Source organism: Lepidochelys kempii, chromosome 11 (genome assembly GCF_965140285.1).
Source record: "Lepidochelys kempii isolate rLepKem1 chromosome 11, rLepKem1.hap1, whole genome shotgun sequence".
Lineage (NCBI taxonomy): Eukaryota > Metazoa > Chordata > Testudines > Cheloniidae > Lepidochelys > Lepidochelys kempii.
In genome coordinates this window covers 58028979-58051792 of record NC_136390.1, presented here as the reverse complement: position 1 = coordinate 58051792, position 22814 = coordinate 58028979, and the positions used below count along the sequence as shown (strand labels likewise).

At 42.2% G+C, this 22814-nt stretch overlaps 1 long non-coding RNA gene across 1 annotated transcript in view; it reads left to right on the top strand.

Moving 5' to 3' along the window:
• Nucleotides 1–22814, top strand: part of LOC140895318 (uncharacterized) — a 200309-nt gene that overhangs the window by 46822 nt on the left and 130673 nt on the right. The window contains exons 2-3 of the long non-coding RNA XR_012154168.2: nucleotides 10997–11098; nucleotides 12563–12663. This is a non-coding gene — a long non-coding RNA (uncharacterized LOC140895318). The remainder of the gene's footprint in view (nucleotides 1–10996; nucleotides 11099–12562; nucleotides 12664–22814) is intronic.

Here is a 22814-nt window from a genome sequence, read left to right as displayed (position 1 = left end):
TAAAGGTCCATCTAGCCCAGTATCCTGTCTTCCGACAGTGGCCCATGCCAGGTGTCCCAGAGGGAATGAACAGAACTGGTATTCATCAAGTTATCCATCCCCTGTTGCCCATTCCCAGCTTCTGGCAAACAGGTTAGGGACACCATCCCTGCCCATCCTGGCTAATAGCCATTGATGGACCTATCCTCCCTGAATTTATCTAGTTCTTTTTTGAACGCTGTTATAGTCTTGACCTTCACAACATCATCTGGCAAGGAGTTCCACAGGTTGACACTGCATTGTCTCAAAGCTTGAAGTTGTGCAGATCTGAGGTTTTAGTTGGGTCCTTAATAGGACTTGGAAAGTTCTCCTCACTGAGGAGAGGTTCACTCCAAAGTCTTTGGCTGAGTGAAATCTGCAGGCATGGGGAGTCTTGCTGATTTTTGCTTGAATGGAGAGCCTTTCAACGGCAGCTTTTTGCGAGTGAATTGTGATTTTTATAAATGACATTTCACACCACACCTATGTTCACAGGAAGAGAGTACTCCACAGGTCAAAAATTTAAAAAATGATTATTGAGTTTAATAGTATGTCACAAAAACATTCCACTTTATAAATGTTTTTCTCAGAGAGAATGTGGAGATCAGGAAATATTCACTAACTAGTGATAGTCTTTAAGTGAGATGTTTTCACAGCTGCAAGCCTGACTTGTATTCCTAAACATAACCTTTATAATTAAAAGGATCTGACAAGCGTGTGCATTCCTAAACTCTGACCCCATTAACATGATTGGTTGTTCTTGACTCCTGGTCTCCATTTCCCTGAATCTTACCTGAGTAAGGTGGATCTACTTGTTTGTTTGCTCCTGACAACATTTCTACACACTTAGTTAGCAGTTCAGTGAAGAATTCAGACTCTGATTCTGCTCTCACTTATGCTGGTGTGTGTAACTCCAGGTGGAGGAGAATCAGTCTTATAATCCCTAAACCCCTCACTCCTCTAAAATAGTTGGCAAGGATGGGCTATATAACCTCATTACAGAAATTTAATTTGTGGGACTGTGTGCAGAATGCCTTACATCTCATGTAGCCCTTAATGGAGACTTGGTTCCCTCCAAATTTCAAGAACCACACCTTGCTAAGAATGTAATAGCCTCATGGGCAGGGGGAGAGCTGCAGACTTTAAAGAGATTAGCTTGAATTTCCATTGCCCTGCACCTTGTGTAATCACTGTACACTGGTGCCAAGTGGGGGCACTGAACTGTCTCTCTGATCTGGTAAAGTTTTTGATGCCCACTTGGCACTGGTGTAAATGACTGCACAAGGTACAGGGCGTGGAGAATCGGACTCATTAGGCTTGGATCTCCTCACCAGTATAAATCGGGAGCAAATGGAGTTATACTGGTGTAAAACCAGTGGAAGAGCGAGGAGAATCCAGCTCATTGGTTTTGTTTTAGACAAGTGGTAAAAACTGATCTCCGGCCATCTGAATGGGAAAATGGTGACAGACAGTGCAATAAATAGCTCTAAATATAATGGCTTGAAACTGAGCTGGCGCATTTTTGAAATATGAAATACATTAGGCCAAGGATTCTTCATTCTGCAGAGTGCTTCATAAAGGAGACATCAGGGACCCACATCCACTCCAACAACCCAATCCCTTAGATTGGTTCCCAAAACATTTCATTCTGCCAGCCACCTGGAGTGGCTCCATAGACTGCTGATGGTCTGTGGACCACAGTCTGAGAACTGTTGCCCCAACCTAGTCTGTAAGTACTGCCCATTGGATCTGACCGGTATTAAATAAGATCTACGAGGGGAATCCAATTATTCCTGAATTGCAACAGACACCCACTGAAAATTAAAAATAAACTATTGACCACAAGAGCAATGGAATTAAAGCCTGTCCATAACTGAAGTCCATCATTACTAAGGATTGGTCTTTTTGTAAATCATGCCGATTAATAAGTGTGTTTTTGTTTGGGTCTATTTATATTGATTGTGCGTGGGATATTCAGTAGGATACGCAGGTGTGCATACACCCATGGGGACAGAGAGAGAAAGAGTGCCTGATAGCAAGGGGGCAGGGCTTTCACCATTTCCCTTGGGAGATTGCTTCACAGCCAGTCAGACCTCTGGGACAGATTGTCCCTGTGAAAGTCTCCAAAATGAGCAGCACCTCGGCCTACAGCACTACCACTGCAGTGAATGGGACTACCTGTGCTACCCAAGGTGATGAAGGGTGTTACTCTGGCTCTTTATTAAGAAACTTGTCCTGATTTTTTGTTTTTCCAGTCCAAGTTTTTTCCCCTAACGTCTCACTATTCTTAACTGCATCTCATGGCTTAAAATGAGACGAGGTTAGTTGGAGTGGTCGCCCAATAAGGCGGAGGGGAAGAGGAGGAGCTCTCCAGGGGATGGAGCCTTCTGGAGAAAAGGGTGGTGGTGGAGTGGAAGTGGAATGCTTACTTCAGGCTTTCTTGCACCTTCCCCTGAAACAGCCCAGTATTCTGGGGGAGAGACAATACTGGATTAGATGGACCACTGGTCTGGCCCTGCTTTGGCAATTCCGGTGTCCCTGTGATTCCAAATACCTTCACTGTCGATGAATTTGTGTATAAAATGAATCTGACTAAAATGTTCATCCCACTCTAAGGTGAAAACAAGATAAATAAGAACATAACCACATAAGAATGGCCATACTGGGTCAGACCAAAGGTCCATCCAGCCCAGTACCCTGTCTACTGACAGTGGCCAGTGCCAGGTGCCCCAGAGGGAGTGAAACTAATGGGTAATGATAAAGTGATCTCTCTCCTGCCATCCATCTCCACCCTCTGACAAACGGAGGCTAGGGACACCATTCCTTACCCATCCTGGCTTTGAGCCATTAATGGACTTAAGCTTCATGAATTTATCTAGTTCTCTTTTAAACCCTGTTATAGTCCTAGCCTTCACAACCTCCTCAGCCACATGGGTAACTGAAATACATTTTAAGGATGAAATAAAAGGGCAGTTTCCCAGATGTATTTGTAGATGCCTAATCCCCTTCTATAAAATCAATAAAGCACTTCCCCAAATTCCTCGCAATGTAAAAATATCTATAAATTTCGGTGTGTTACAACCTTTAAAATCTGGGTTAGAAATTTTCCGGTGTTTAGTACATAAGAATAGATTCAAAATAAAATGAAAGGCAATGCAACAGAAGAAAGGGAAAGACAGCTATTACACTATGGGAACTTGGCATTAGATCTGAGAAAACAGGAAGATAATGAATAAATGCTGTAGGGGAACCTTTTCTATACTCTACTTTTAAAAGGCCCAATCCTGCGGTTCTTGCCCAGGTCTGCAGGAGAGGGCTCCATGTTTGTCATCAGAAGTGTGTACACAGGTTTAACCATGGATTTTGTACTTTTATGGCTGCTCTTTGATAACATAAGAGAAAAATTAATCCTTTATAGCCCACTATTATCTGCTTATAGCTTATTAAAGATATAAATGCCAGCAATTTAAATGACTCTGTATTAATTTGGCCTTGGAAAAAATATAATTTATAACTAAAAGGACAACACCAGGAACTCTTTATGAAACGCTAGTGCAACATTACCTGGGGAAAGTATTGCACAGTTAGAAACGTTCAGCTATATTTGGGCAAGGTTTACATGCAATGATTATCTTCTCTGTCTAGTAATGTGGATGAAAAATATTTTATTGCTAGCTATTATGAACTCTGCAATCTCTAGGTAGAGATTATAATAGACTCAATACTGTGCACTATCTATAATCTTAGTTAATATTTCAGCAGTATTAACTCAGTATGCTGATAGCATCTATTGCAGATTGAATGGCAATCAAAAGTATACCACAATTAATATTAGGAATAAATGGTCAGTTTTCACAATGGGGAGAGGTAGATAGCGGGGTCCCCCAGGGATCTGTACTGGGACTAGTGCTGTTCAGCATATTCATAAATGATCTGGAAAAAGGGGTAAACAGTGAGTTGGCAAAGTTTGCAGATGATACAAAACTACTCAAGATAGTTAAGTCCAAAGCAGACTGTGAAGGCTTACAAAGGGAATTCACAAAACTGGGTGATTGGGCAAGAAAATGATTAGGGTTATGGAGCAGCTGAGGAGAGATGAGTGAGGAGGGATATGACCGAGAACTATAAACTCATGAATGGTGTGGAGAAAGTGAATAAGGAAATGTTGTGTACCCCTTCATATAACAAACAAACCAGAGGGTAACCCAATGAAATTAAGAGGCCGCAGTTTCAAAACAAACACAACACACCGTCGACCTGTGGAACTTGTTGCCAGGGGATGTTGTGAAGGCTAAAATGTGTACTCCTGGATTTAAAAATAAGAATTAGATAAGTTTTTAGGGGATAGAGTCATCAATGGCGATTAGCCAAGATGGTCAGGGATGCAACCCCATGCTCTGGGTGTCCCTAGCCTCTGATTGCCAGAAGCTAGGACTGTATGACGGGGTGGACCGCTTGATAATTGCCCTGTTCTGTTAATTCTCTCTGGGGCACCTGGCATTGGCCACAGTTGAAAGACAGGACACCGGGCTAGATGCACCATTGATCTTACCCCGTATGGCCATTCTTATATTCTTTTAATTGCATACAGTTTATATTTATGAAAAATAATTGTACAATCAGGTGCACTGAGTGGAGAGCTAATGCATCTGAGAATTTGTTTGGCTTCTTTCCCCTAGACAGCAGTTAGAGCAATCTTTCTTTATGGGGTTGACTGAAACTTCCATTTAATGCCCCTTCTTCAGTGGGACATAACCACATGCTTAATGCTCTCCTGAATAGGGATGGTGCCTGAACCAAGCCTAGGTTTCTCTGCACTAACATGGCTGACAAATTTTTCAATATTTGTCACTTGGGTTCCTTCAGTGTGCTTCCACTGCCCTCAAAGTATGTTGGTGTTGATCAGATTTGGTATGTAAGGATTCCAGAAAATCTCTGTGAGCTCTCATGACTAACGGTACAAGAAGCAGATGGGAGTAAGTGGGCTGACCTTTAATGTGGTCTCTGTCCCAACTTGGAAAATCAGTCACTTAATTTAAAATAGTCCTTGCTGAGCTTGCCTCTTTGGCTGTGTATAAAGCTGGTTGGGAATTTTCTGTTAACACGTTGTTTTTTCCCTCTGGAGAAAATGTGATTTCTATAAAATTTGAAAGTGTCCATGGCAAAATGTTAGTGTTTGCGAAAGGTTTTGAATTTTCCATTGTAAACATGTTTCCGGTAAGGTTGACCTGATTCAAAATGGTGGGTTTGTTAAACTGAACCGAGCTGCTGCAGTAGTTGTAGTTCAGGGCTTCGTGCCCGCAGTTTCATCAATGGGCTGGGCTTCTGGCCAACGTTCATCTCCCATCGAGCACGGCAGTCTTCCCTCTGGCTGTGCTGACCTTGTACCTCATGGAAGTTTCATGACCGCAATGCATCTTGGGATATACAGCCCAGATTTGGGCGAGGGGGAAGAATGGGGGCCTGAGGCCCCTGAGCTATAACTACTGCAGCAGCTCAGGCAGCCACAGATTTATGTCAAACAGATTTAAAACGAAACGTTTCTATTTGGGAATGTCGAAACACTGCATTGGAATTGGAAATGTTGAGTCAAAATGTTTTGACATTTCAGAATTGAAATTTTTCAGTACCGTTTGTTCTATGGAAAAAAATCTCGATATTTCATCTTTATGACCCAATTCAAGAGAGAGAGACATTTTGAGAGATGGGAATTTCCGTGTGTGTGTAAATTCCAAATTTCAATCCACTCTAGTTGTACATTTTTTGATGATATGTCAAGTTTACTTTCTTGAAGTTTAGCTGTGCTTACCCACCCAACTCAGATTCTCAGAATTAATGGGCAGGTTTCTTTTCTGGTGTGGAGAAGTTGAGAAATATTTGACCAAAAATATTTTTGAACTTGTCTGTTCTCTTTCCCTGTCCTCAATCAGCACTGGTTTTGAGGATTGCTTTTATATATTTTCCATTAAGAATTCCTTTACATTATTCTTAGTGTTCTTTTAACAGTCTATGGGCTGATTCTGCAATGGGAGTTTTGCAAGCATAAAAAAGCCCACCCCTACCTAGGCAACTTGGAAATATATATAGATTGACCCAAGCTGCAAAGTAAAGATCCAGATCTGAATTTTTCCAAGTTTGAGTTCATATTCAGGGGTTTCATTCAGGCCTATTTCTACTAAATAGCATAAAATACTACACACAATTTGTCAGCTGAGAGATCTCATTTGGGCGTGGAGGTCACAGTGAAAGTTTGTGTACCGTTAGGTCTCTTAGAACCTGACCTCCTCTGTGACCTTCCTGTGTGCTTTCCTCTGGCTCTGGGAGTACAGGCGGTTCTAGCTGGGCAGTTGTGAACTTGGCAGTGAGTTATTTACCTTAATAACCTTGTTCCTATTGTTACCTATGCCTGGGTGTCTGTTTCTCTAGTCAAAAAACTGAGTTCTTTCCAAAACCAGGTCCTCCGTAGGAGTAAATTGCCATAGCTCCAAAGATTTGCATCGGTTGGTTTAGCCCCTGAGCTGTGTCATGCTGTTCAGCATCCTGGGTCAACTTACTGTATTCGGTCTCTCTGTTCTGCAACAGCATTAATTTTGTTTTCATGGTTTCAAAGATTCCAAGGCCAGAAGGGCCCATTGCAATCATCTTGCCTGCCCTCCTGTACAGCACAGGCCCCAGAACTTCCCCACAGTAATTCCCAGAGTGTCTCTTTTAGAAAAACATCCAATCTCGATTTACAAATTGGCAGTGCTGGAGAATCCTTGGTAAATTTTTTTCAATGGTTAATTACTCTCACCATTACAAATTTGTGCCCTTATTTCCCATCTGAATTTGTCTAGCTCCCAGACATTGAATTGTGCTATACCTTTCTCTGCTAGACTGAAAAACCCATTATCAAACATTTGTTCGCCATGTAGGTAACTTATAGACTGTAAACAAGACACCCTGCAACCTTTGCTTTGTTAAGCTAAATAGATTGAGCTCCTTTTAAGGCATGTTTTCTAATCCTTTAATAATCAAGTGGAGTGCCCAAGGGTTGGTCCTCGGGCCGGTTTTGTTCAATATCTTCATAAATGATCTGGAGGATGGTGTGGATTGCACCCTCAGCAAGTTTGCAGATGACACTAAACTGGGAGGAGAGGTAGATACGCTGGAGGGTAGGGATAGGATACAGAAGGCCCTAGACAAATTAGAGGATTGGGCCAAAAAAATCTGATGAAGTTCAACAAGGACAAGTGCAGAGTCCTGCACTTAGGATGGAAGAATCCCATGCACCGCTACAGACTAGGGACCGAATGGCTTGGCAGCAGTTCTGCAGAAAAGGACCTAGGGGTTACAGTGGACGAGAAGCTGGATATGAGTCAACAGTGTGCCCTTGTTGCCAAGAAGGCCAATGACATTTTGGGATGTATAGGTAGGGGTATTGCCAGCAGATCGAGGGACGTGATTGTTCCCCTCTATTCGACATTGGTGAGGCCTCATCTGGAGTACTGTGTCCAGTTTTGGGCCCCACACTACAAGAAGGATGTGGAAAAATTGGAAGACGTCCAGCGGAGGGCAACAAAAATGATTAGAGGACTGGAACATATGACCTATGAGGAGAGGCTGAGGGAACTGGGATTGTTTAGTCTGCGGAAGAGAAGAATGAGGGGGGATTTGATAGCTGCTTTCAACTACCTGAAAGGGGGTTCCAAAGAGGATGGATCTAGACTGTTCTCAGTGGTAGCAGATGACAGAACAAGGAGTAATGGTCTCAAGTTGCAGTGGGGGAGGTTTAGGTTGGATATTAGGAAAAACTTTTTCACTAGGAGGGTGGTGAAACACTGGAATGCATTACCTAGGGAGGTGGTGGAATCTCCTTCCTTAGAAGTTTTTAAGGTCAGGCTTGACAAAGCCCTGGCTGGGATGATTTAGTTGGGGATTGGTCCTGTTTTGAGCAGGGGGTTGGACTAGATGACCTCCTGAGGTCCCTTCCAACCCTGATATTCTATGATTCTCATGGCTCTTCTCTGAACCCTCTCCTATTTGTCAACATCTCTCTTGAATTTGGGCACCAGAATTGGACACAGTATTCCAGAAGCAGTTGCACCAGAGCCAAATACAGAGATAAACTAACCTCTCTGCTCCTTCTTGAGATTCCTCTGTTTATACATCCAAAGATCACATTAGCCCTTTTGGCCACAGCATAAAATCATAGAAGATTAGGGTTGGAAGAGACCTCGGGTGGTCATCTAGTCCAACCCCCTACTCAAAGCAAGACCAACTCCAACTAAATCATCCCAGCCAAGGCTTTGTCATAAAATACTACACACAATTGTCAGCTGAGATATCTCATTTGGGCTTGAAGGTTACAGTGAAAGTCTGTTTGTATACCTTTTAGTTCTCTCTTTTTAGAACCTGACCTCCAAGAATGGAGATTCCACCACCTCCCTAGGTAACCCATTCCAGTGCTTCACTACCCTCCTAGTGAAATAGTGTTTCCTAATATCCAACCTAGACCTCCCCCACTGCAACTTGAGACCATTGCTCCTTGTTCTGTCATCTGCCACCACTGCGAACAGCCAAGCTCCATCCTCTTTGGCATGCCCCTTCAGGTAGTTGAAGGCTGCTATCAAATCCCCACTCTCTCTTCTGCAGACTAAATAAGCACAGTTCCCTCAGCCTCTCCTTGTAAGTCATGTGCCCCAGCCCCCTAATCATTTTCATCGCATCATACTGGGAGATCATGTTTAGCTGACTAACCATCATAACCCCCAAATCTTTTTCAGAGCCCTGTAAGTCCCCCATTCTGTAAGTATTGCCTGCATTCTTTGTTCCCAGAGCTATACTTTTACATTTAGCCATATTAAAATGTATATTGTTTGTTTACCCCCAGTTTACCAAATGGTTCAGATCGCTCTGTATCAGTGACCTGTCCTCTTCGCTATTTATCACTCCCCAAATTTTGTGTCATGTGTCAACTTTTTATCAGTGACGTGTTTTTGTTTTTTTGTTCCAAGTAATTGATAAAAATGTTAAATGGTATAGAATCAACCCCTGTTGGATCCCATTCAAACACACATGCTCAATGATGAATCTGTGTTTACAATTAAATTTTTGAAACTTATCAGCCAGCTTTTAATCCATTTAAAGTTTGCCATGTCAATTTGATATCCTTCTCATTTTGATTCAAAATGTCATGTGGTCCCACATCAAGCGCCATACAGAAGTCCAAGTGTATCACATCAACACCTTTACCTTTATCACCCACACTTGTCACCTCATCAAAAAAAGATACCAAGTTATTTTGAGAGGCTCTATTTTCTATAAACTCCCATTGATTGGTATTAATTATATGACTCTCCTTTGATTTTATTTATTTATTTTATTTTTAAAGTCCTGTAACCTACTCAGTTATGTTGCCTGGGATCAGTGTCAGATGAACAAGCCAATAATTACCTGGGTCATCCCATTTACCCTTTTAAAATATTCCTGCGTGTTAAGGAAATGGGTCCATGGGACAGTACTGGATGTGCCTTTTGCTTTACACACGAATATCTTTTGTAACCACAATGCATTGTACTGGACTGTTACCATTTCCTTTACACACGTTGTGATCAAAATCTCTCTTCCTAAAGATGTGAGGGGTGAATTTTCGAAGGAGCCCATAGGGGGAAGGACTGCTGCTTCTAGTGCATTAAATGTTTTTAACCCCATTTCCGGTTCATGCCGATGGATCAATATACCGTTACCTGCAATGGTGATCTCACTGTGATTGTGCAAGTGGAAGTTTAAGGTCCCAAGCCCCCTTCCCCCCTATTTTTTTATACTAATGGACAAGGCTGGGTGGTAGATATTACTGAGCAAATGATGGGTATTTTGATTGCCTGTGCAATCACTGTATCACAAGCCTGTAACGTGTTGCTTTGTAAAGCACTTTGAGTATCTTGCGTCTGATCAATACTGTCTAAAGCTGTATTGTGTTGTATCTGCTTTTGTCCAAAAGAGAACTAGCTTTTGACACAGACAGCACTGGAGCTGTCCAACCCCCTTCAAAGCTGAATGCACCCTGAATTGCTACAGAGATGACTGGCAGCAAGAACAGTCATTAACCCCTGCAGTGAAGGGGGGTACTTAACCTACCTACCAGCACATACAATTATTTCTGCCATGGCTACCTTGGAAAATGCACTTGTCAGTTAAATACATTCAAAAAGTCTTTGTAGACCAGGCAAAAGGCAGACCAAATCCAGGTACCAAACAGTCATAGCTAAGCTGCTCCACATAGAATTACACAGCAAGAGGAGCGAAGGGTGAAGATTTGAATGTTGTGAAACAGTTTATTTGGTGGCAGTACCTTAAATCCTGCAATAGAAGGGGATTCCCAGATGAAAGAACTGACGTGAAGAAAGCCAGTATCTGTTCTCATTTGCCAGTAGCTTTCTCCCAGGCAAAACAGGGAGGGGAAGTTGCTATGAAGAAAAAGGTACATGGGTGGAGGGAGGGTGAGAAATAGGTAACACCTTCTGCTCCATGGAGTAGGAATAAGCCCTAAGAGAACCTCAAAAAATAAAATGAGCTTGTTTTGTCTAGTATCCACCCATCTCAGTTCTTGATAGTTTGAGACTTGGATTTTATTCTGTTCATACAGATGGCCCCAGGCCTCTTGCCTCTTCATGGATCCCTGAGGATCCAAGTTTCAAATTGGGTTCCATGACCTATCCCATAGAGTGGCAAATCTGGCCTTTCTGACAAGGATCTCAGTGCAAATATTTATCCTTTCCTTTCCCCTTTCCCCTCCCTGGCTCCCAATATTAGGAATGATGATCTGGGCCCATAATAATACTTTAGCACTTTGTAGTCACAGATCTCAAGGTGCTTTACCAAGGTATGTATCATTACAAGGCACTATAAATGCCCTGGGACTGCCAGTTGAAATGAAACCCAATATTAAGAATATGGATTTTAATTTTAATTTTACAGATGTGTATTTTCTTTTTAGAATAAGAGCACCAGCTGGGGGACAGGCCACTTCCTGGAAGTCCATGACCAGCTGGAGTTAGAAGCTGTCAGCAGTACCTGAGGCCATCAACTCTCTTAGCAGGTATTAAGTTCCCAGGAAATTTCCTGGCTCCAAGTTTGTGTTGCTTAACTGATATTGCTGCCTTCAGTGTGAGTTGGTATTACTCAGGCATCCTCTTTTTGTATATTCAACTTCTACATAGAGCGGGTTGGGAATTTTCCATCAAAATTTATTTTTTTTTTTTTACACAAAATGCAGTTTCCACAAAATGTTTTTCTGTGAAGAAATGCAGATTTTTATTTTTATTTTTTTTTTGCCTACATTTTTCAATTTTACAGTGGGAAAATCAAAACAAGGTATTTTGTTTCAGGTGCAGTCAGTTCAAACAGGAATGTTTTGATCTGTCAAACTCCAGTTGAAACATTTTGTTTAACGTCCACCTAACCTGAATCTGTCTACCTGAGCTGTAGCAGAGCCTCATGAGAGTCAGAGTTCAGGTGCCTGATGCCTCTGTGAACTGGGCTCTTTACCTGGACTACATCTCCTGTTTTTCACCATGACTTCCCCCGTAGTGGAACCACCAGGGTGCATCATGGGAGTCCCATGACTGCTGTGCTATCATGAGGCACTACAGTGGCTGAGGCATTCTCCGCCCAGTATCAAATTGAGCCGAAATGGAATGTTCCGTGATAGCTGAATCAAAAATTGTCAGTACAATTTGTTCTGTAAACAGTCTTTTTCTATTTTTCAACTTTTCATCCCAAATTGGGACAAAAGTGTTGAAATATTGGAATTTTTTTCAAGAGACAGAAATTCTGATTATTTACACTATTAAATGAAGTATGCAAGTTCTGATCCATGGTTTGGATCATAGAACTGCTCCCTGTTACACTGCTATAAATCCAGTGTCTTGTAACTATATTAATTTACTCTAATGGAATTACTCCACTCTGAATGAGATCAGTATTTGGCCCTTATGTCTATATTTAGATAATAAAAGTCATATGAGGGTCTCACTAAATATTTGGCAAATCCAGCAAAACAAGCCCAATAAACTATGCAGGACATAGTTTAATTTCCTCCGCCAGCATCTGGGTTCAGCATTATAATTAGCAGCAGATTTCCTTGGGATATAGCAAACAACAATGTTTATGCTGAATAGCTGTTTGTTAGAGGAGAAAAAAGAGAGGGACTTATATTAATGGAATTAGTCCATATTTTTAGCTCAGGTCCTTAGCAGCTAGGGTCAGATTTTTAAAGGTATTAAGGCACCTAAAGTTGCAGATGGGCTCCTATTGGGATATTCAAAACCATCTAGGCACCTTTGAATATCCCACTCTGAGCCAATCTGCAACTTAAGATGTCTTTAAACATTTAAAAATCTGACCTTAAGCCTTCCTGCCCCTCCTATTTGTTGCTTTTCCTGCAAGAACCCTCCTCTTCCGATTCCGCAACATGTGGGTTAAACCAACTTGCTTAGATGTATCTCCTAATTTGGCCCTTAGACTTTACCTTTCTTTTTTCTGCATCTTGAATGCACCTCAGATTAGTAACTGGCAAGCCTTCAAAGAGTTTGGAATGTGGACTCCCTCAGACAATCATCAAAACATTTGGATACGTATCCAAAGCTGACCTGGCAAACTTGGGTAAGTTATATCATGAGAACTGGCTTCCTGGTATTTTGAGACCGGCATTTCCAATCATGGCTGGAAATGAGACTGGGAAAAATTATTCAGACATCTCAGAATCCAAGAGGGTTTAGTTTGATTTCTGCTGTAAAAATGGACAAAGGTCTGGGTGTGAGAATGACAGAGGAAGCTTGCATCTTTCTTGAATCCAGTTTGCTCACCCATGATCAAAATATAGCCCTATGTCCATGTGGAATGCACATTCCGTAGTTTGATCTTTTCTCAGAATATATTCAAGTCCTAGTGGATGCATCAGAGGGGTTAGATCTTGGCTAATGGCAAAGGAAGGTTTCCTTCACTTCTAATTTAGAGATTAGCAATATCAGCCAGGATAAAAGTTCAGTATACTAGTGTAGTGAAAATGTGCCTGCCCTCTGTACTGAAAACTTTCAAGCATGCTTTCCGGTGTCATTAGTTAAGCAGTAATTAGAATGATCGTTTAACATATTCTCAAAAGTGTGCCAGAAAGAGGATTGCTTTCCATTTTGCACAGCGTTAGTGGTGCTGCCTACTGAAAATAGTTTCCAGCATCTCTTGTTCTGAGTGTGCCCCCAACCTGCCCTAGTAACATAGACAATCTCTCATGTTTTCCTTGTTGAGGGTGTATAGAAGGTACTTAATGAGCTGTCAATTCTGATTACACATATGGAGAAGAGTACAGGTTACATGTAGTAGGACTTTATAATGGGGCCCCCAAACTGTATCCACTTCCTAGAAATTTGTAATTACTGCCTGATAAAACAAAATCTGCCCTTAACTACATTCTGCGTGACCCCCCCCTGAAATTAGCAATGGAGTCAAGCTCCAACATTCAGATCCAAATCTGGATATTGGTCATCCCAAAGGTCAGGGTATTTGCTTCTAGGATTTTTGTTCACCCCATTATAAAAATAAGAACTTTCATTTTGTACCATGATAATTTTGGTCTGAGTTCTGAGTGCCACTCCTGGAGGGGGGGGTCCAAGTTTACCTTTAATTGAAATCAGTGGGCTTATATGGATGTAAATTGAGTCCGAATATAGCCAAATCTCTGCAGTTAAAGCCTGATTCAAAGCCCAAAGACAGCCTTTGCTTAAAACAAACTGCCATGGTCTTTTATTAAAAGGTATTAATATTTCATTCACTTATTTCTTAAATTTCCTGAAAGTCCATCACAGTGAAATTAGGAGAGCGTAGTGCCTGATCCCATCAATCAGTTTGTTATAGTATGTTATGATATAGTACAGCTCTGAACCAAGTTATAATAAAGTTCTACTCTATCTGAAATATCTCTAGCTCAGGCTTTTGAATGATATGTAGTTAATGCATGGATCTACAGAAAGTCCTCAGTAAACTCATGCAGTATGAACAAGGATCTAACTGGTTTCTTTCCTATAGTGTATCTGTAAGAAAAGCTTGTGATAGAAGCAGAACAGTGTTGTTTTGTTAAAACATTTCAATTTAATCCCTGGATCACACTGGTATTTTCCAGAATACAAACCAACTAAAAGTTCAGGAAAACATGTCTCTCTCTGCGTATATAGCTGCAGTTTCCATAGGACGATTATTTAACAAATAATCCTTGAGACTTTCTTAGTGATTTATCACATGCTTTTCAGACCTTAAACCCAAGGGCCAGATCCTCAACTGGTGTAAATTGATGTAGCTCCAAAATAGAGTGGTGCTGATTTTCATGAGCTGAGGATCTGGCTGATGGTGTTAAAATGGCTGGCTAATCCAATAAAGTGTAATAGAAACAAATGTAGGTTGGGGATGTTTTCAATTCTTAGCCTGTTGTTGCGGTTCTATTTATAGATAGCTGTCTGTTTCTAATGGCTGTTTAAGAAGTTGAGTACCCTTTGATTATTTTCTAATTACTGAGTCACTGAGAAGTTTGGTGGCGCATTTCAGTTTGTGCAGCATCTGGAGTTCTGAGATTCCTTTGGTTCTTGCCAGTCTGTCTTGAACGTACAGTACAAATCAAAGGCTCTGCAAAAGGATTGGCATGTGGCCCACATCTTAACAGCGAGGTCATCTCATGGGGCCCTCTCCCCACCCATTCGCGGTGGTGTGATATCCCAGTGGCAATTACAATTGTTTGTACGTTGCTAGACTGGTTCCTCCAGGTTTTCAGTTGCTACCGCAGGTGTCTAAGCTGTGCATGGCAATGAAAAGCCTAAAGCTTGTAGAAACAACTGGCGACTGGGAAAAGGCATGCTTTGTGGACCGCCAGCAAGTGTTCTGTGTCCATAAACCACAGAATGAGAATTGCTGAGACTCATAATACACTTGCCTAGCTTGTTGATGAATGAAGGTCAGTTCTGCATGTGAGCTGCCCTACTGGGTATATGACAAAATTCATCTCTTTACTGGGGTGTTTCCTGAATGGAGTATATTTGTATCCTGGCTTTTAGGAAGGGAGTCTTTTTTGTTTAATACCTCCAGTATTAAATACTGCATGATCTGGAGTAGTACATGGGCCAGGGACACTGTCGGGGAGATATTTTTAAAACCTCAAAAATGAAACAAAACTTTCATTGTACAGCATTTTTGGAAGAAATAACATTGATTTAATTAACTACTCTTCCCGAGTTTTCTTTTTTTTTTTTTAATGTATGCTTCACCGTGCTGCACTCAAGCCTTTGCTAAGTAACTGTTTTATTGCTCCAGGTTATGCCTCTCCCTCCTGTTTTGTTACTCACCTCAGTGAATTATGTCTGAAATCGGATCAGAAGCTTTTACGTCAGGAACTTTGGGTGAAATCTTCGTCCCATTGAAGTTGATGGAAACTTTGCCATTGACTTCGGTGGACCCAGGATTTCCACTTTTATCTTCTCATAGTATTTGTACTGTGGCCTCTTGCACACTTAGGGGCACTGTAAAATAATATTAGAAGTCAACACTAACCTCTGTGGGTGAATGGGTTGGGCTGGAGATGTGAGGTCACACCCCAACCCACCAGTCATGTTCCTTTGGGGCCATAGCAGCACTAACAGCTGCTCTGGTCTTCCCCCTCCTTGTGCTCCTTCGGGCTGCCTGCTTTGGGTATGCCTACACTGCAGCTGGAAGCGTGCTTCCCATTGTGAGTAGACAGACGTGCTAGCTCTGCTTGAACTAATGACCTAAAAATAGTGGAGCAGCTGGGGTGGCACAGGCGGCAGCTTGTGCTAGCCACCCGAGTACAAACCCACCCAGACCCCCTGGGTACCTACTCTTGGGTACCAGGAAGGAGCCCCCTGTCTTCTCTTTCCCCATGGTGCAAGGTGAGCCACAATTTGGCCATTTGAATGTAACTTAATCTTTTCTGCATTCTCTTTCTCTCTATGGTGCAAAAATAGTCTCCACAACACATTTGTATCCTCCAGGAAAGATAACATGTGGACAATGTTGCAAAACTCCAGGTGGGAGTTGTGGCTGTCATACAGAAATGACATATGTAAAAGTTATCAAATATATACAGACGTGTTTGAAGAAGACCAGGGTGATTTCAGAGAAAATTATTCTGCATACCGTGAGACAAATAAGAAGCCAGCCTGCCTGTGCCTATCGGGGCCCACACAGCAGTGCGTTAGCTAGGGTCAATCCTGCAGGTCTTTGCACAGGGCAAAGGAGACCAAGTAAGGATATGGCTCTCCTGAACAGGTAGGAGTATCGCTATGTGCAAGCACAACTGAGGATAAATGCTAGCTGTAACCTGCTGCACATGGTGATAGTAACCTTCAAGCCTCTGTGAGCCTGCTCCCATAATACCCGGTCCACAGCATCCAAGTTGTAGTTCAGATGGTCCCATTCTCCTCCATGGACTAGGCTATCTGGCTGGACTACCTCTCCCATGGCACACCTGGGTAGGGATTCCTATGATGCACCCATTTACCTCCCAAGTGTGTGTGTGTGTGGGGGGGGGGGATGGAGCATCATGGGAGATGAAGTTCAGATGTCTTATGCTCCCATTCTCCTTTATGAGCTGGACTTTTTTCCTGGACTACAGCTCCCATAAAGCTTTTTACAGCACTGGTTTGAATAAAACATGTTGGTGTTTGGGCCAATTTAAAAAAAAAAATTTTTTTTTGACCAAACTATTTAACTGAAAAGTCAAAATTTTCCATGGGGGAAAAATATCTATTTTATGACCAGCTGGGGGACTGATTTGTTGACTTGCTCTAATCCCCACTGTGTCAAGGATTGTCTGATTGCAGCATCCTTTGTCCGTCTTTGATATCAAAGTCCTCCACTTTCCCCTTCCTGTGGCCTATAATCCGATCCAGATCCAGTAATTGGCAAAACTTCCATTTACTTCAATGGGAACTAGATCAGGTCCTTAATTTGCCTTGTTCTGTCCTCAGTGAAGATTTCACTCTTTTCAGCACAAATTTTGGCTCCTTTCAGCTACTTACATGTCTGAACACTGGGGGAATGAGCTGGTCCCCTTAAATAAAAATCTGAGAGAAGGTGTCTGGAAAACAGGAGACCCATAAGGAAAAATATGACACACAGGTACTCGACTGAACAGATGAAGTGAGTTGTTATAGCAACTTGAGCTCTAAAAACAGTAGAGGATACCGACATGGTGCCACTCAAACTGAAGAATTCACATGAGTGCTCTCGAAATTCTAACACTGAGGAAATACCTTTCTCCTATTATTTTTAAATTCAGTGCACATAGGCTTCCTCAGCAAAATCTGTGTAAATCATCCTGTCTAGTAAAGAGACAAGCTCTTTCAAATATTTTGAAAGAGCTCATATTATGACTTGTCAAAAAAGAATTGTGGGGAAAAAAATATGGATTTCAATTCACATACAGTACTTGAAAGCCTTCCAGATTTCAAGTAAGTACTCTGACTCAGAGTATGTGTAGGGCATAACTAGCATGGAGAGACACCAAGGTGACAGCATGTAGTTGTAACATCAAACTGGTAACATTTATCAGCTTCATGTACTTATAATGGGAAATAATGACTCCCCAGATACTGGATCTGTGTATTGGTATCTGGAGAAGCGCTATTTATTATTAAACGTAGGAGTAGGTTTCACATACGTGTAGTTGAAATGTTTAATGGCAAAAAAGGCTGCTATATACTGAAATGCTTAGTAGACACTACCAGTCTGAAGAAGGCTTGCTTATTAGGTACCTGATCTAAAGCCTATTGATGCCCCTGGGCATTTTTCCATTGACCCTGATGGGCTTTGGCTCAGGCCCCAAAATACTTGTGCATGAAAAATTGTTTGAAGATCTTCATCTGTTCCCATTTTATTTAAATGATTGTGTGTTAGTACAGCATGGAGTATAATAAGGCCTGAGGTCCTCTCTCTGAAAAATGGGAATCTAAGCTCCAGACCGGGTTGTTGTTTTTTTTAAACAGTTTAATAGTATGGCTTTTCTTGCTGGGTTATTTGCATCAAAGATAATCTATCCAATGACATCCTCGATAAGCAACCCCTCAGGATGTTTCATGTGGTGAGATAGGAGTGAGTCACAAATATTTGCAAGATGAAGATCATTCCTTAAAAGCAGCAACGAGTCCTGTGACACCTTATAGACTAACAGACGTATTGGAGCATAAGCTTTTGTGGGTGAAAACATCCGACGAAGTGGGTATTCACCCACGAAAGCTTATGCTCCAATATGTCTGCTAGTCTATAAGGTGCTACAGGACTCAGTCTGGATCTGTAAAAGCAGCAAACACAGCTACCCTTGTGATACTTGTCGTCATTCCTTAAGTAAGGGCCAATCCTGGGAATGGAGCAAGCCTGTGTACAAGGACTCCTGGCAAAAACCTCTATAGCAGTGTGAAGGAATCCTCAACTTTCCTCAGCCAGGCTGCTGGAGAAGCTAAGATGCAACCACTGCAAAAGGCCACTAATTAGTACTGCAAGCATTCCTAGAGGCACAAAAAAGTCACCAGCAGTCACTCAAAGTGAGAGCTTCACAATCCATAAAGAGGTTTGAAAATGCAACAGTTAAGGTTCTGAGAGCAGTATTATCTCAGTACCACATCCTGTGTGTCTACAGCCCACGTTTTCTAATGTACAGGATTCAGCTCCAAGGTTCAACAGGAATGGAAAGTCCCCCACACACAGCATGTTTCAAAGCCCCAAAGGTAGAATGCTGCTGTCTGAACAGTAACCAGACTTTTTGAGGTTTTGTCTACACTGTTTTTTATTGTCTTACTGTGGCACATTTTACCCTGTGTGTGGTTTTTTTTTTTTTTTTTTTTTAAAGAATGGATAAGGGGATGCATGAGCTTAATAACTGGTATTTAAGTGGTCCCGCTTAGCCTGTCGGGTGACCTCTTAGGCCCTGCTCCTGAACCTTCATGAAGGCACAGAAGGAAACGAGGTTCTAGGAGTCAGATAATAGCCTGGGATGAAGGAAACCCAGGTTCAAGTCTCTGCTTCACCAAAGACTTTCTGTGTGACCTTGGGCAAGTTACTGAGGCTACGTCCACATTATGAGCGAACGCTGTGATTCCCAGCTCATGTAGACATCTCTCCTCTGAGCTAGTGTGGTAAAATTTGTAGCGTAGCTGTGGTCGTATGCGGTCATAGCTGTGCCCTACCTCACCAGTGAGTTGTGAGGATTAAACACCTTCAGGATTGTGAGGTGCTCGGATACAGTGGTAATAGGGACTATTGAAGTACTTCGGATCAGAGTATTGGTGCCCTCAGTAGGGTTCTGTGTGGGCACAGAGATCACTCTCTATGTGACGCTCATTGCAGGCATGAGACCATATTGAGCAGAGCTGGTCAGGAATTTTTTGACAAAACCAATTTTTACATTGGAAAATGCTGATTCATCAAGCTAAACTTTTTGTGGGAAAGGGTCAGTTTAACTGAATTTTTCAACTTGAATTTTTTTTTTGACAGTTTCAGAATTCTCAATGTTTTGTTTCAGCATTTTCTGGAAGGGAAATCTAGATTTTCATTCAGATGTTTTGTATTGAAATTTAAGACCATTACAGTTTAAAAAAAAAAAGATGATCATATTTGAAAAGAAATGTTTCAAAATTATGGAAACAAACCATATCAATTGATCCTAACTGATTTTTTTCTTATTTTCAATTCACAAACATTTTCAAGATTGACTTCTCTCTTCCCTCCCCTCCCCCCACAATTTAAGACGGAATTTTTTTTGAAATCTCAATTTTTTGTGTGTGGGATAAGAATACTTTGCTCTTATACAGCACTTTTCATCAGTAGCTCTCAAAGGAAGGTCAGTGTCATTGTACAGATTGGGAAGTTTAAGCACAGAATTGCCTAAGTTTCCTAGCAGCCAATTAGCAGAGCCAGGAATAGAACCCATGTTTCCAGTCTAATGCTCTGTTGTCTAAGCCGGGCTGCTTCTCACCTAATACTGTACTAAGTTGAACAGGTTAAGAGATTCACAGGCTTGGAAGGGACCTCAAGAGATCATCTAGTCCAACCGGACCAATCCCCATTTTTTGCCCCAGATCAACTTAACAGCCCCCTGAAGGATTGAACTCACAACCCTGGGTTTAGCAGGCCAATGCTCAAACCACTGAGCTAGATGGTTGAGTTCCTTCTCTTGTGTGAGGTTGGGTCCATAAAGCAGCAGCACACCTGCTAACAGTGTGACAGCTGATTTTTGCAACTGAGAAACAGACATTTTTCTATAAAATGAAAAGCATAGCATTTGCGAAATGCAGCTGTAAGTGTGGAGAGAAAATCACAGGGCTCATGATTTTGTGTTTGCCTATGATTTTTCCTGTTCCAAATGTGAAGGAAAGATTGGTTTGTTTGTTTGGACGTTGGTACATGTAACAGTTACAATCCCCCTTTTGCACTCTGTCCAAGCAACTACCTGAGACCAGCAGACTTTGGCCTTATCAGGATGGGCAGAGAAAACTGGCAGAAATGTCTGAGGGGGTGTGAGATTAGTTAGGCTGCTAAAAGAGGTTAGCAGATGCCTACACAACATGCCCAGAAGTGTCTTTTCAGTGGCTTAGAACTCCCTCCCCACCACATTTCCCAGTCTCGCCCACGAAAGATTAGTTCTCTGCAAGGACTCAGTCTATGTCCGGTTTCAGCCATTTTTGCATAGTCTTGTTTTAAGAAAAAAAAAAAAGACATGGTTAGATTTTTCCCACCCTACTCTTCTGTAACCCAGACATGACTGAAGGGATTTTGCTCAAACATTCCCCAATAATAACAATGATTCTTCTTCAGACCGAAACTAACTATGGAAACCAGTAACCCCCAAAGGCAAATATTTCTGAAAGTTACGAGCAGGAGAAAAGTTATACTACAGGTATAGTGCAAATGGTTTTTGTAACCTTAATGGCAGATGTTACTAACAACCTGCTTAAACTATGTATTTATTTCTATTTAAAAAAAACAACTTAGAAATATATTCCTAGCTGTGAACAGGTTGAATAGGAACATTTGGGAGGTGAAGAGACTTGTCTCTTTGTTTTTTTTAAATCAATAGAAAAAGCAAACCACGTGCTGTAGGTTTAGATTTATTGGTGTAAGTCTAGCCCCTAGTGGACAGTAGTCCATGGTTCAAACCCAAACACCGGGCTAGCATAGGTACACCTTTGAACAGCTGTTAGGTTACATTTCAAGTGGCTGGAGACAAAACTGGTTTTAGGACAGATTCATCAGCAAATGGGACCACTGCAGTGTTAGAGTTGGTGCAGTTATGGTAAAAGTTAGCTAGCAGCTTCTGTAAAGTCTCTAAATGAAATTCTACCCCACAGCCTTTGCTCTTGTATTCCATCATGAATGTCAGAGAAGCTTTTCTTACTGGTCTTATCTATCACACAGAATGATATTTGTGTTGGGCTTGCCACTCCTCCCCCTAGAATCCTGTGTCAAGGATTCCAGGGGAAAGAAGAGAACCAAAGTTTCAGACTTATGCAAAAACAGCGATGGAGTCCTTTGTAATGAAACAAACGGGTGGACAAGGTTCAGCATCTAAAGACTTATCTAGAAAGTCAGATCAGATTGAGGGAGTTAGAGCTCTCCATTTAGTGGAGAATCCTGCCATTTCCTCCCAGGTCAGCCTGTCAAAGTTCAGCAGAACCCTTGTGTTTCTGCTATCTGGGGGATGTAGGATTTTTGGACTCCACATGGGGGGTCCCACACCAGGCAGCCGGACTCCATGGCAGCTCCTACTCCCACCGTGTTCAGTGATCAGGAAAGGTAGGCTGAGGGCCCTGCTGCTCTGCAGATCCACCGTCTCCAGCAACAGGGGAAGCGATTGCAGCCTCAGGCTTGATGGAGCAGCTGTGCTGCCTCAGGAGGAGCTGGCTTCCATCCGCATTCATGCAGGATCTGATAATCCCTGAAAGCCAAACCAGAGAGCTCTTGTTGTGGCTGGAGTTCTCAGTCCATTCCCTAAGGAAGAGGAGTCATTTTTTTTTCTCATCCTTCTGTTAAGTAGGCAAGTGGGAACACCTAGTTGACCACATCACCTCCTAGTCGAAAGGACAGAACAGCATGTACAGATACAGATATGTTAAGACAACAGCAGTGGTTAAATTTTATTCATTGGTCCTACAAGGCTCTGAGCATTCCCAGCTCCCGTGGCTTTCAGTGGGAGTTAGGAGGGCTCAGCACCTTTCCAGATGATGAAGTCCAATATTTTTAGGCGGAAGCCCTTTTAGTTTCCTGCCAGAGGCTTCCTTTAAATGAAGCCCTTCCTTCAGCCAGCCATCAGTGTAGATGTAGAGAGCCCTGCCATCTCTTTTCCACTGTCCAGGAGGACAGCAGGCATTTCAGAGCCTGTGATCAGAGGACACTAGCTCTGCGGAGGCTTCCACAATGGCTGCATGAAACCGTGCATTCAGGGTAGGAGAGGAGCAAGGCTTGTGGAGTTGCCTCTCCGTTGATCCACCAGTAATTATCGCCAGCGTGGGTGGAGGAGTGGCACAAGGGCTGGGCAGGCTATAATTAAGCCAGGAGTAGCAATCAAGCAGCAGCCTGGAAAGAAGGAGTCCTCTCCCCTGCGCCTGCAGAGGTCTGTGTACCCAGCACACCATGTCACTGGAGATGATGACGAAATCTTCTAATCTCAATGATATGTGATTCTGATTAAAATGTTTGCAAAAAATAACATGCCCCATTGCTAAATCGCCCCCAGCTGGGACCAGGCTTTGTCCCTGTGCTCG